At 45.3% G+C, this 12,483-nt stretch overlaps 1 protein-coding gene across 10 annotated transcripts in view; it reads left to right on the plus strand.

Moving 5' to 3' along the window:
- Window positions 1–3,841: 3,841 nt before the first annotated feature.
- The window catches only part of LRRC8B (leucine rich repeat containing 8 VRAC subunit B), an 86,305-nt gene continuing 77,663 nt past the window's right edge, over window positions 3,842–12,483 (plus strand). For 5 of the 10 annotated variants that reach the window (XR_013384302.1, XR_013384303.1, XR_013384305.1 and 2 more), the window contains exon 1: window positions 3,887–3,931. The gene's annotated coding sequence lies outside the window, so the exon portion shown is untranslated. Of the gene's footprint in view, window positions 3,932–12,483 lie in introns of all 10 variants that reach the window. The other 5 variants (XR_013384307.1, XM_077905340.1, XM_077905339.1 and 2 more) reach the window with 4 other exon arrangements.

Genomic DNA, 12,483 nt, shown 5'->3' on the forward strand with positions numbered 1-12,483 from the left:
ATCAACTCACACTGAAGTGCACAGCAGCCTTGCACAATTGCAGTTTGGATTTCTAGGTCAGGCTACTTTATTCCAAACACATGTGCAATGTCCTACTCATCCTGTCCTCAGAATTCCCACCACTGAGCTCATCCTCGGGGGTTATTCTCAGAATTTTCCTTAGGCCCAGGAACACTCATGTGAAACCTCTGAAACAAGTAGATTGAAAAGGTCAGGAAAACATGGTGAAGTGTTGGCCAAAAATAAAAATTCTTTATCAATAACAACGTGCTTGGCCATTAGCCGAAACAGGGGATTCAGGCAAACTCTCTGAGAATGCAAAACTGTAAATAACTTCTAATTTTTATTCTTTTCTTTTGGCCTGACATCTCAGTAAAACTAACAAACTTGAACCATGATGCTGAGACAATATTTAAAAGTAATATTCCAGTTTAGAATCTTAAAGCTACCCAAACTTCCTCAGACCCGTTCTCAGTATGATTCTCCTTCAACTCTACGTGGACCGCCAACTCTCCTCTTTAGATGCCATCTGGGGATCCCTGAGTGGCTCAGGGGTTTGGGGCCTGCCTTCAGCCCAGGGTGTGATCCTGGAGACCCGGGATCAAGTCCCACATCGGGCTCCCTGCATGGGGTCTGCTTCTCCCTCTGTGTCTCTGCCTCTCTGTGTCTCTCATGAATAAATAAATAATATCTTAAAAAAAAAAAAGACACCATCTGGGTATACCTCCTGTATGCTATCTGGATATTTAAAACCTTAACTTTCAGAACATGATTTATTATATTTATCTCCCTCACTTCTGAGAGATCCCCAGTCTTTCTTTTATATTGTGTAGATATCAATGTTTAATTAATTTAATGAAAGAGGATTTTTATTATCATAAATCATTTTTAGAATGCAGAATTGAAAAAGAACTGTTAATATTGGATAATATTCAGTCTTCCATTAATCATAAAATTTTCTCAAGATTCAGAAAAAATGAAACTCTTATCAACATAGCCACATGGAGCTTAGCTTATGCTGATGACACTCAGAGATGTGGGGTTTTTTTTGTTTGTTTGTTTGTTTTTCTGTTCTCAGAGAATCAGCTCAGAAGTAGCCTGACAATATTTTGGACTTCAGTTAATTTGACTGTGGAAATAGTGACTGAGTCTCATAGATTTTTTCTTTTCTTTTCTTTTTTTTTACCAAAATAACTTAATCAGAGAGTCCCTTAGAGAATTTCAGATATTCCTGTAATCCTGTAAAGACTGACATATTCTAAGTCATATTCTAAGACTCCACGGGTTCTGTTTCCAAAGAGATTATAAGGTAGTGGTAAAACTGGGTACAGACATGAAAGCCAAACAGGATTTGTGTTTCTCATTATAAGGTCTACCCTGGGATGCCAATAGTTTCCAGTTAGTAAATACTTTCTCCTCATTATGGTCCCATACCATGTGCATAGTATTAAAATTCTCAGGGACTAGCATTAGAGGTTATTCTTCTTTCTCCTCACAGAAGCTTATATGAAGCATCACAGGAGGAAGAAGAAACAAGAGAAACATACACTGGATGTTTCAGAGGAGGATTCCCAGAAGCAATATCACAAATTCAAAAGGCCGTGTTCTACAGTGTCAATAATAAATGCTGCCATCATAGATGGTGACTTAGTTCATGAGACTTGGGATAAAATAAACATATTTATAAGCTACATGCCTGAGATTAACCCAGAGCTAATGCAGTCTTAATGAACTTGATGACTTTAACCTCTTGCTAATGGTAACTTGGGTTACCTAGCATGGAAGTCACTTTTTTTTTTTAAGATTTTATTTATTTATTCTTGAGAGACACACAGCAAGAGACAGAGGCAGAGGGAGAAGCAGGCTCCATGCTGGGAGTCCGATGTGGGACTCGATCCTGGGACTCACGCCCTGAGCCGAAGGCAGCTGCTCAACTGCTGAGCCACCCAGGCGTCCCTGGAAGTCACTTTTTAATTCATACCATCATTAGAATTGGAATCTTAGCAATCACCTAGTTTATAATCTTTTATAAACCAAGAGCTTGATTCCCAAGGAGGTGAAATAACTACTCCCAGTCACACAAGTAGTGATATTGCTGTCATAGAAGATGGATTATCTGTCCATGAATTTGGAAGGAAAGGAAAAAAGTCCTTTCCAAACATTCAAAGATACATATGGAAAATTAGACATTTTCAATTCTGAATCTCATGACTTTATAATCAGCTTATAACACTCACTTTTTTCCTGGTTTCATATTTAATTCTGTTTATCTTCCTCTCCAGGTGGTAAGCCCTTTGAGGAGCACACCTAAACCTAAATTGGCTTAATAGATCTGCACACACACAGCATCTCACATATAAACTCAAAAAAAACTCTATGAATGAGGAAGTGCTGAAATGTTCTTTCAACCTTTCCTCCAAGAAGACAGCTGCCAACCCAGAATGGAGTGGACAAGGAAAGAACAGAGCAGTGTCAGAGAGACAGCCTGCTTCCTACTCCGAGTAATTTATTTATTTTTTAAAATTTCTTTTTATTGGAGTTCAATTTGCCAACATATAGCATAACACCCAGTGCTCATCCCCCATCAAGTGCCCCCCCCCACCCCAGTGCCCGTCACTCAGTCACCCTAATCCCGGGTCCACTTCCCTTTTCACCACCCCCTTGTTCGTTTCCCAGAGTTAGGGGTCCTTTCAGAGTGATATGAATTGTAGTCCCAATCTCAACAGTCTTTGCGGACACAATTTGGTCTCACAGAACTCAGTCACGCCAATGACTTTACTCACATTTACACAAGCCCACCAGATAACGCCGCCCCAATGCTTTTAGGGTCTTCATTTTATTCCTTTGGGAGGCCCCTGTACAAACATTTTTTTTCCCCAAGGTTTTATTTATTCATGAGAGAGAGAGAGAGAAAGAGGGAGAGAGAGAGAGAGGCAGAGACACAGGCAGAGGGAGAAGCAGGCTCCATGCAGGGAGCCCGACACGGGACTCGATCCCGAACCCCCAGGATCAGGCCCTGCGCTAAACCGCTGAGCCACCCGGGGATCCCAACATGTTTTTTTTTCTAATGGGAATGTGATTGCCATAGCAACTGAGAGATATCAATGTCGCCTAATTGAATCATTGTGCTGATGATACTCTGTGCAAAATAAATAAATAAATAATAAATAAATACATAAATAAATAAAATAATAATAATAAAATTAAAAAAACCCAGATAAATCTGGGGTGGGGATGCGAGTGGGGCCTGAAGGAGAACGACAAGGTTTAGCCCCCGAATTCCTGGGTTCGAATTCTCTGCCCCAGGACGCGGCGCGCCCCGACCTCGCCCCCGCCCCCGCCCCCCCCCCCCCCCCCCCGCCGCCGCAGGGGGAAGCGAGCCGGGCCCAGGCGGGCGGCCCGCACCGGGGACCTGAGCGCGGCCGGTCGGGGCCGCGGGGCGGGCGGGCTCCCACGTGCGCCGGCGGGGCTCCCCGGCGGCCCAACACGCCCAGAGCGAGCGGGTCGGGGGCGCCCGCGGACACGCCCGGGCCGGCTGCCGGCGAGCGGAGCGCGGGGCCACGCGGCGCGCTGGGGGGGGCGGGGGCGGGGGCGGGGGCGAGGCCCGGGGCGCCGGGGTCCCGCGGCGGCCGCCCTCCCGGTCCTCTTCCCCCGCGGCCGCCGCCGCCGCCGCCGCCGCCGCCGCCGCGCAGGCCCCGCCCCCCCCGCCCGCCAACCGAGTCAGCGGTTCGCGCCGCCGCGCCGCGATTGGCCGGCCCGACGCGCCGCGTCACAATGGAGCCGGTCGGAGGCGGCGAGCCCGGCAGCGCCGGGGCTTCCCGCTGAGCCCGCCGCGGCCGGCAGCCGGGACCGAGCCCGCGGGGCGGCGTCCGGGGGGCGCGGGGCACGCGGCGGGGAGCGCGGGCGCCCGGGGCCGGGGTCGCGCAGGCAGGTAGGTCGCGGCGGGGCGCCCCCCGCTGGCGGCGGCGGAGCCCGGGGCGCGGGGCGCGGGGCGCGGGGCGCAGCAGGTGGGGCCGCGCGCAGGTGCGAGGCTCACCTGCGGCTCGAGCCGGGCCTGCGGGCAGGTGGCGCGGCGGCGCGGCTGCCCGGGCGCCCCCGGAGAGCGGGAGCGAGCCCCCTCCCCGAGAAGGGGCGCCGCCGGGTGCCGGGGTCGTTCGGGCGACGGGGCGGGCGGCCGCGGCCAGGAGGGCCCCTGGGTGTCCGCGCCGCCGCGGGGTCCGGGCGCCGCCGCTGGTCCGGGCGCGGTGCGGGGCGCGGGGCGGGGCGCGGGGCGCGGGGCGGCTGCGGGGCCGGACGGGGGCGAGCGCACCTCTCCCGGGGGCGCCCGCCCGGCCCCCCGCCCCCCCCGCCCCGGCGCTGCTGCCGCCGCCGCTGCCCGGACCCCGGGTCCCCGCGTCTGACGGCGCTGGCGCTGCTCCCCTGCCGGGAAGGGCGCGGCGGGGGCGACCTCTGCCCACGCGGGGAAGCCAGCACTGTCCTCCCGGGCTCCCGGGCTCCCGGGCTCCAGGCGAGCAGGTCCCGAGAGGTCAGAGGTGCTGGCTCGTGACTCTGTCCCAACTGACTTCCCAAAGTCCATAGGTTGCCTCCAGTCAGATGACATTTGTGGAAGACTTGCGCTTGGTGCAAGAAAGACTCTCCGCGACCCCCTTTCCCTTCCCAAGAAAAGGAAATTTCGAAACAGAACCCTGCGCCTGAACTTTCTCCAATACGTCTGCCTTGCCTGAAAACTGTTTTTGAGACTCCGTGAAGAGATGGCAGTAGGGAAATCTTAAATTGCAGATATGTAGCCAGTTTGAAATAGTCCATTTGTGCCCCGCTTTCTAGGAGAAAATCAGATGGCCTGTGTCTTCATCAGACTGTTCTGTCCCTGACACCCAAGTGTAGGCTTGAAGTGCTCAAAAGAAGTCAAAACGCAGGATAACCGCATTCCCAGGATGTCCAGGTTGCACCTCCTGAGAAACCAAAACTGCTCCTTTGAGTCGTGGGTGCCAAGGTGACTTTCTTTGGCCCCTGGCCTTCCTAGTCGGTAGCACCACTCGTGAAGAGGATATAAAGTGACAGCTAATCCCCCAAGTAGTTGGGCCTGTGTGATTTAAGAATATAAGCCTTACCATGTGTGACATTACTTTTTAGTTCAAGTAACGAGGGAGGCAAAGTTGTCACAGATTGTATGTACACTTGAGTCACGGCACTTTTTCTTGTACCCACTACCCCCCTAAAGTGTTTTTATTACAGCAAAAAATAAAAATCTCCACTTTAGAATTAAATTTACTATTCTTTCAAACTTGTTCTGTTTTTCTTCACCCGGAAGGGTGTTCCAACATATCCAGCCTAACGTGTATTTTCACATATGGAGTGATTTTATTTGACTATTTGGTAAGATTTGCTTTTGTGAGACCATTCCACGTTGCTGTTTCATTCTTCGGAATCCTCACAGTGAAAGCACCACGTTAATTAAGATGAAAATGGCCCTAATCAATACAACTGAAAAAAGATACCGGATCCTCCAAGTTGGTTTTTTTTTTTTTTTTTTTTTGACTTCATTTTTTAGAGCAACTTTAGGTTCACAGCAAAATTGAAAGGAAAGTGCAGAGGTTTCCCTTAAAGCCCCCCCCACCCATGTGTAGCCTGCCCCATTATCAACATGCCCTTGCCAGAGTGGTACATTCGTTACACTCAGTGAGCCTACCCTGATACTTCGTTATCACCCAAAGTCCATAGTTTACATTAGGGTTCACTCTTGGTGTACAAATGTATGGTGACGCGTATCCACCAGTTTCATAACAGACTGTGGTCCTAGATCACATTATCACTGCCCTAAAAAATCCTTTGTGCTCCACCTTGCATCCTTCCCTCCCCACTAATGACCACTGATCCTCTCATGGTCTCCATAGTTTTGCCTTTTCCAGGATGCCATAGTTGGAATCATGCAGTCTGTAGCCTTTCCAGACTGGCTTCTTCCACTTAGTGTTATGCATTTAAGTATCCTCTAGGTCTTTTCATGGCTTGATAGCACATTTCTTTTTAGCGCTGAATAATATTCCATTGTCACTCCAAGTTGTATAAGACTGTGTGGGTAATTTTCCTGCAGTGGCCTGAAATTTGTGTTGTTTTGTCTTGTTTCCTTGAAGCGGGCAAATATTTTAGTAGTTAGAAGATTCATGCTTTAGCCAAAGTTTTTATTTGTGAACGAGTTAAATTTTATTTTCAAATCCTTCTTAATGGTATCTGAGTATTTTTATATGCTTTTCTAATTTTTTTTTTTTTTTTTTTTTTTTTTTTACTGCTCATACAGAAAAAGAACCCAGCCTATTTAATCCTTAGGTTTTATTTGGTGTCTCTCAAGTTGAATTTCCACATTTTATTTTTGTTTCTCCTTTCCATCCTCCTTCTAGCATACACTGAAAATATCAGAGATGAACATACGCCAGACCTGTCGTGGTACTCCAGACTTGGTGGAATGGTTTGCATTGCCTTCCACGTAGCATGTCCCTCCCTGGTCCCCCTGACTAAGAGAATGCTGGATGTTCCACAAACAGTTCAGGCCTGTGACCACTCAAAGGGAATCTGGGAGGTCCAGTTCTAGCATAGGATTTTTTTTTCACCAGCTGTAGAATGCATTCTGATCTCTGCCGTGTATATTTTCATATTCCTGTCTTTACTTTTATTGCTATCACCTACTTTCATTTTATTTCCCATCTATATTTTCTACACTTTCCACATACCTTTATTGTGAATTTTTTTTTTTTTTCTGTCATTTAAAATAATGGCTTTGGGCAGCCTGGGTGGCTCAGCAGTTTAGCATCGCCTTCAGCCCAGGGCGTGATCCTGGAGACCCGGGATCCAGTCCCATGTCAGGCTCCCTGCGTGGAGCCTGCTTCTCCCTCTGCCTGTGTCTCTGCCTCTCTCTCTCTCTCTGTCTCTCATAAATAAATAAATAAAATCTTTTTTAAAAGTAAATAAAATAATGTCTTTGGCGGACATTATTTTTCCTTTTCTGAATTATGAAGATTGATCTTAAATAAAATGAGGCCTAATTCTAATCACTGAATCTCTCTGCTAAGGTCTTAACCACTGTTGTTCATTTAGAAATTGAGGAAAGGGTAATAATAAACTCCCTGTTCTATGACTTCCTCTCATTTAGGATTCTGCTCAATTGCAATACAATTTAAATTCACGTTTTCGATGCTGTTGTGAACCTGTGTAAAGGAAATGAATAAAAATGAGTTGTCGGAGCTCTGTTCTTGAACTTTCCTTTTGCCTTTTCGACCTTTATGCTGTCTTTGATACGGGTCACATGCTTCTGCTTGTCCCTTTCCAGACTGTGTATCTTTGAACTTCATCTCCTGCTTCTTCAATTTCAGAGTTCCTTGTAATTCTTCCTTCTTGTCAGTCTCATCCTGTGGCCATTTCCAGGGCTCCGTTCCCCAGTGCTTACTCCTCAGCCAACATGCCAACAGCATCTTTCTCAGAAGCTCCCAGCTGCACTGCTTCTGTTTCTTTTCCATTGCCAGCCCTGTGCAGGTGACTGAGCTCTCCCCCCACCCATTCCTGATGGAGACTAAATTCTTTATTGTTGAGTACCATATTCCTTCCAATCCTTTCTCAGGTGTGCAGATTTGAGAGCATATTTGAACCTTACTACTTTTCTTCCATCAAATTCCTCTTCACCATTTTTACATTGCCCCCTTCCCCCAATATATTGCAAATGATAAACAGGAGTTCTTCAGCTTCTGCCTGAGTGTGGACTTTGTAGAGGGGCCTGATGAACTAGTTGCTGGGTTAGTTAAGATTAGCTGCCAGTTACAGAGACTGCAAAGAACAGTGGTTTAAACAAAGTGTTGTTTCTCTTTCACTAAAAAAAAGTTTTTGGAGAGACAATCCAGGCTGGTATAATGATTTTACAGCCTTTTGAGACCTAGGCTGATTCCATCTTACAGATCTATGACACATCAGAAGAGGCCCTCAACTTCATGGTCCTAGATGGAGCCTTCGCCATCACACTTCGGTTCCAAGTAGTAGAAAGGAGGAAAGGAAGGTAGGAAAAAAGGGGAAAGGCAAGAGACCATGATCTCTTACAGAAATTTCATCATACACTCCTTGTCACATCTCTTTGGCCAGAACTTGGTAATGTGGCCTCACCTAGCTAGAATAGAGACTGGAGAATATTGTCCTTATTCTCAACAACCTTGGGCCCCATTCAATGTGAATGATTCACATCCTTAGGAAGGAGGGAAGGAACATTATGGCAGCCAAACACCACAGTTATTCTACACCTCTTCTTTCTTGACTATTATTTCCTACTTTACAGGATGCTTAAAATTAAAGGAAATATTAACATTAAGGCATCTAATACAATAGCTGGCATAAAACAAGCTTTCAGTAAATGATAGTTCATGTGTCTCTATATTCCTTTGTCATAAATTGTCTAGTTTCCCTGCTAATCCTTGGCATCCAAATCCTAATTTTTTAAATTAAACTTAAATATTTGCCCCAGTTGGTAGAATGAGACTGTTTGTAGTCATTTGCCTTTTCATGGGAGAGTGCAATGCATTATTACTATCAGCATTTACTTCTGAGCTTAACACATGGCTTAGATTAAAAATATAGCTCTTATAATCAAATAGACCTGCATGTGAAACCTGGCTCTGCCACTTACTCAGGATGCAACCATAGCCTCTTGTATCCTCGTATCCTCAATTTTCTTATCTTCAAGTTGAGGGTAAGAATCGGGAGGATTAAAGTAGAGTCTCTAATAAACTGCCTGATAAATTAAGTGGTAACTTTTTTTTTTTTAATTTGGCTTAATCTGGGTGAATCTTTCTGAGAATGAACTCTTATTCCATTTTTAAAAAGTTTTAAAATTGTTCATCTTCATACATATCCAAATAAGTATTGTTAAATTGGTGTACACTTTTTGAGAATTGTCTCCAAAATCAGTTTAAACACAAATAGCAGCAAAGTCTTTCCTGTTTCTTTTTTTTTTTTTTTTAATCAAAAACAGAACAGCTCAGCCTTAACCTTCTTCAACCTTGGCTTGAATGATTTTTTTTTTTTTGTTGTTGTTGTTGTTGATCTGCTTTCAGAAGCTGAAGCATTTCCACCAATGACTATATTTCATAGTATTTTTTTAGCATCTATTTAGTAAACAGCTCCTGTGTGCCAGGTACTGTGCCAGGTTCTGGGGATAGAAGGTAAGCAAAAATGTACATGGTCCTGCCCCCATGGAGGTTGCAGGTTACTAAAGGAGACAGGTGAATGAAGCAAGTAAATGTAAGTGGCAAGTGAAAAATTGCCACTACAAAAGTTGTTAAGAAGGAAAGGGAAACCTGGATGGCTCAGTCGGTTGTGTCTGCTTTCAGCTCAGGTCAGGTCTTGATCTCAGGATCCTGGGATCAAGCCTGCATTGGGCTCCCTGCTCTGCAGGGAGTCTCCTTCTCCCTCCCCCTCTCCCCCTGCTCCCTCTGTCTCTCCTTCTGCTCATGCTCTCTCTTTCAAATAAATAAAATCTTTTTTTATTTTTTTAAAGGGAAGTACAGGTGGTATAGAAGCACATGTGAATGTCCTATGGTCAGAGGTTAAATGATGACTTGAGGAAGAAAAAAATTGGCCAGTGAGCTGAAGTAAAGAGATGGTGTGGGAGTGTAGTTTGAAATGAGCTCAAACATGAAATGAGCCTGCCCCTAGGCATGAATCGTAATGTGTCACAGGTTTCCAGCACCATTCCAAAGAAGGCATTTCATGGCTTAGAGCCATCTTTAAAGGAAGTGCATATAAGCTATACCTTCTCAATGTGATACTCTGAAAGGGGCTACATAATTCAGAAATAATTTAATTATTTTATAATTTATTCATGCTACATTAGCAGAGTTTAAATACAGATTTTTTTTTTTTTTTTTTTTTATATACCAAGCAGATGCATCTGAGAAAGTTGGCTTTAAAGTAGAGTCTTTTCAGAGAGGGTCATAGGGTTGATCTGCATCACCCTTAGCAAGTGGAACTTAAAGCCATTTGGTTGAGTGAGGGCCATATGAAAGATTATTGGCAGAAAACTAGGGAGTCCATAAAGCAGCAGTGGAAAATGGCCACAGGATAGGGGGCATGGGCAGTGTGTTCCGGATCGCTGGCTAGACTACTGTGCCTCAGGTGGCCTGTGTTAGTAGACAACCGCAACATCCAGTTGCTCCTCAGCTTTCAGGAGGACGTAGACAAGAACCCAGCTCAGCATATTGGCAATGGGGTACCATTTTTCCCTGCCCTCTAGCTGAGCTATTGGAGGAAACTTTGGAGGAAATGTTGCCTTTCTGATCCAGCTGCGAACCTTGGAGGGTGGGCAAGGAGGTTCTGCTTCTAGGTAGTGTGTAGGGCATGACCAAGCCTTGGGGGCAGAGCCACCTGCCATTTTAGTGCAGATTGTTTCTTGCTCTGAGTGGATAAATATAAAATGAATTTTGTTCATCTAAAGATTTTAAAGCTCATCTCTCTAGGCAAAACTAAATGAGTTTGTTCTTGGCCCTATTTCAATGCCAAAATAGGCAGTCTTCACTGAGCAATGGCTTGTCTTCCAAAAGCGTTTGTGAGTCATGGTGCAGTTTCTCAGATGCCAGTGTTGTGTATGGTGGTCAGGTTGCAGGCTTCCCCAAGAGAGTTTGCTATGCTAGTGCTGCCCTAAGGGGCCCGCAAGTTTTTCACCTTTGCCCTCCCACACCCTCCCAAGAATACCCTTTGAACTGGGACTTGCTCTCATTCCACACCTGCCCCGATATTTGGCATTTCTCCCTCAGTGACACACCAACTTTGTTCCTACCTCAGGGATTTCTCAATTGCTATACTGTGTCCAGAAATGCTCTTTATGAATTTTCATGAATGCTTCCTTCTCAATGAAAGGTCAGCTCAAATGGGACTTCAGAGATACTTTCTCTGACCTCCTCTGATAAAGTTCCTATGCCCCCCTCACCTACCCCATCATAGTCTTTCTGATCTTGATTAATTGCTTATTTTTCTCCTATTCCCCTTACCTGAAATTGAATGAATGGGTCTTCCTTGTTTACCTGCTCTTGAGCCTGGTATATAGTAAGCTTTCCAAACTATTGCATGTGATATTGGGCAAATTTTTTTACTTCTTTGAACAGAGATTGGGGCTAATACTTGCACTGTCCATTTCAAAGAATAAATGAGGGAGTCACTGTACTAAATGTACTTTTGTTTCCCCAAAACTTGTTATTTGTCTTTTTTTTTTTTTTTTTTTTTTTTGTTATTTGTCTTTAGGCTCCATATTTTTTGTGAATAGCAATACTATTTACCCAATTACATCACCCATAGAACTCTAGAAGTCATTCTGGGCTTCTCCTTGCCTCATTCCCCAAAACTGCTCCTTATACAGTTTGTAACCAATTTGTCCAGGGGCCATGCCCTTCAGTTTTTTCCCATCTGCACCCTTCCTGCACAGCGCTTTTACTGCCTTGAGTATCTTCCAGGATAACTGCTAATGGTCTTCCAGCTGGTTGTTCAGTTTGTAGTCTTCTGTATCCTCCACCCTGCAAGTTAGTTGTCCATACTGCAGGAAAATAATCATTCTGAAAGGCAAATCTCATACCATGACTGCCCAGTTCAATAACCTTTAATGACTTGCTTTGCCACAGGATCAAGTCCAAAGGCCTTGGTGAACCATATAATCAAGTCTTCCTTTGTCTGCTTCCACAATTTTCCAGCTTCACCTCTTGCCACCCTGTCATTTCTAAATCACCAATGCATCCACCATGGACAGTGTGCATGGTCACAGTCGCATACCAGCCATCCTAAACTATTTGCAGTATAGGGAGCAAGGCATGAGGTAGCCAGGTGGCTGTACTCTATGGCTTTGTTCCTTCCCTCTACTTGGGGTGCTAGTAGCCTCTTGTCAAACATCTGCCCATTTTTCAAGGATCAGTTCAAGCATACCTATACTGAAAGACCTTTGCAGACACCCTCTCTCTGCCTGCCACCCAGCAGAGCTCCACATTCCCTCCCCTGTGCTGCCTCTGGGTTTTGTACACCTGTTGTAATACCTATGCCAGAGAACACATCTGTCACCTCCTAGGTGCCCCATAAGGATTGTTTTGTTCATCTCCTGGGCTTCCTGGCCCAGACATCATGCTTGGCATATACATGAATTTCTGGGAAAGAATTAGGAATAAAACCCCACATACTTATTACCTAGTCCTGAGATTTGTGTCGGTAAATACTTTTGACTGATATTTGACCAAAATTTGAAAACTCTCTATGAAGATTAGAAGTAGGAAGCAATTTTGCGTATATATGCTGTTAATAGATATCAGTTGAATGGCCAAAATATTTTGTCAATGAGCTAGTGTTTACTGAATATTTACTGTGTTGAGTTATGGATTTGGTAACTTGCAGGGGATGCTTCCGACAGATTTTGCACTTTTCTGAAATAGTCTTGGTTTTGTTTATTAGAAGTAAAAACTTCTTAAGTCAGTGCAA

This window comes from Canis aureus, chromosome 8 (assembly GCF_053574225.1).
Source record: "Canis aureus isolate CA01 chromosome 8, VMU_Caureus_v.1.0, whole genome shotgun sequence".
NCBI lineage: Eukaryota > Metazoa > Chordata > Mammalia > Carnivora > Canidae > Canis > Canis aureus.